The sequence below is a fragment of the Schistocerca serialis genome, chromosome 9 (assembly GCF_023864345.2).
Source record: "Schistocerca serialis cubense isolate TAMUIC-IGC-003099 chromosome 9, iqSchSeri2.2, whole genome shotgun sequence".
NCBI lineage: Eukaryota > Metazoa > Arthropoda > Insecta > Orthoptera > Acrididae > Schistocerca > Schistocerca serialis.
In genome coordinates, this window is record NC_064646.1 from 221,758,096 (window position 1) to 221,760,250 (window position 2,155).

Below are 2,155 nucleotides of genomic sequence, written 5' to 3' on the forward strand. Positions count from 1 at the left end.
ATGAACAAAATCACTCTCTAAACGTTTTGGCGAGACAGATTATGCGTCCAAAATATCAGATTGTATGTTCCATGCCTCATCTACTGCTCAAGGAAAGTGACCGTAAACGATTGTAAAACCATGTGAGAAAAACACGGCATCTTTTACTGTGTACTGTGTCATGTTGTGGCACTACAATATAGATGTGCTACCTATTATTTTTGCTCATTATATTTATTTTAATATGATGTACATGTTTTATTCTGTAAATATTTAAATATTACGCGTTAATTATAAATGTGCAATGTATTAATTATTTTGTATTATGAGGTATTTATTTTGGGCTAATTCCTTTAAGTAAAATTAGGAAAAGCAACATCGTTGGCAGAGAGTAAAGACTTGGGTAGGAGCGCTCTCTCTTGACTCTAGTGTGACGTCAGAGCACAGCGCGCAGCAGACTTACCTGGTTGTGAGACGTGGGAGCGAACACACTCAAGTGACGTGCGCTGTCGGGCCGATGTGAGGCGCAGTTATTGCTAGCGAGGCACCAAGAGCGAGAAGAGGATGGGCAGAAGTAAGAGGCTCCAACAACATCAGGATCCTGCCCCATAATTAACCGCTGCGTATCAAAGTGTGCCAGCAATATTACACGGAGGTCATCGCTCCCTAGACTTACACATTAATGAAACTAACTTATGCTAAGAACAACACACACACCCATACCCGAGGGAGGACTCGAACCTCAGGCGGGAGGGGCCGCGCAATCCGTGACATGACGCCCCAAACCCCCCGGCCACTGTGCGCGACTCGAGGGCTCGATATCTGCAACTGATGTAAAGTAGTTTTATTTTCGTTCACGTTAGAAACGTTGTGAGGTTTTACCCAGTGATCTTCTTAGTGAAATTTATTGCAATAGTAAGTGCTGTGTGTAAAAACTGTAGGTATCTGATCTTGTCACGAGCCTCAGGCATTGTCACGTATTTGTGGTATTCCTTTCTAGTTATTGAATACTCGAGTGTCGTTGTCTAAATAGCCAAATGACAAGTATTAAATATCATTCCCAGTTTTGTTTGTTTGCTAAAAGATAACTGAAAGAAAGTAATAATGAAGCCCAAATAAGTTAACAGTGTTGTTGAATAATATTTAGAGATAAAGTCATTTTTGTTGAGTCAAACTGAAGTAAAGTAAATTAACTAAAATTAAAGAATTCTAACAATAACAACTTCAAAATAAATTAAGTTCGCATATTTCACGCCTGTGTCTATTGCAATAATGCTGTTGCCTACTAACATGATTCGTATTTTTGCGTTGTCAATCTGTACAAAGCTAAACAGTTACTTATTTGATCGAATACATTTTCATAGTAATTACAATCTGTTCAAAGTACGTAGCTCATCATATCCAGAAACTAGTGCTCTTATGTAAACGTTATTCTGAGGTTACGTAAATTATTGTCATAACAAAAGAGGTAGCTCCAGTCAGTCATTTACCTTTTTCTAACGAGCTTAAAAACCTTTTACCAAATTAACATAGCTGATTTTTCACGATATCAGGCAACCACCTTCTTTATTCGTTATTGTTTCGTAATGTATTGTGTTGTCGGGCAACGGCCTTGCTGCAGTGAATACACCGGTTCCCGTCAGATCACTGAAGTTAAGCGCTGTCGGGCGTGACCAGTACTTGGATGGGTGACCATCTGGGCCGCCATGCGCTGTTGCCATTTTTAGGGGTGCACTCAGCCTCGTGATGCCAACTGAGGAGCTACTCGACCGAATAGTAGTGGCTCCGGTCAAAGAAAACCATCATAACGACTGGGAGAGCGGTGTGCTGACCACACGCCCCTCCTATCCACATCCTCAACTGAGGATGACACGGCGGTCGGATGGTCCCGATGGGCCACTTGTGGCCTGAAGACGGAGTGCTATATATTGCGTAGTCAGTAACATGTGCCAACCTTCTATTACCACAGGTACAGTCTAACAGTTACGTATTCGTTGCTGTTCGTATTATTGATCAGTTAGTTTACAGCCTGTGCCCAGTTGGGTTGGCGACCGTCTTAATTAACTTCTGTGTTATTTCAATTAGTTCATTTGTGGACCCACACAGTTACACCACACGTCACATTGTCGCCCAATGTGGGGACACAATACACAACATTAATTGTAATATTGTATTT

General features: G+C 41.3%; 1 pseudogene; it reads left to right on the plus strand.

Moving 5' to 3' along the window:
- The first annotated feature begins 1,581 nt into the window (after window positions 1-1,581).
- LOC126420051 (5S ribosomal RNA) lies at window positions 1,582-1,699 on the plus strand (annotated as a pseudogene).
- Window positions 1,700-2,155: the final 456 nt, after the last annotated feature.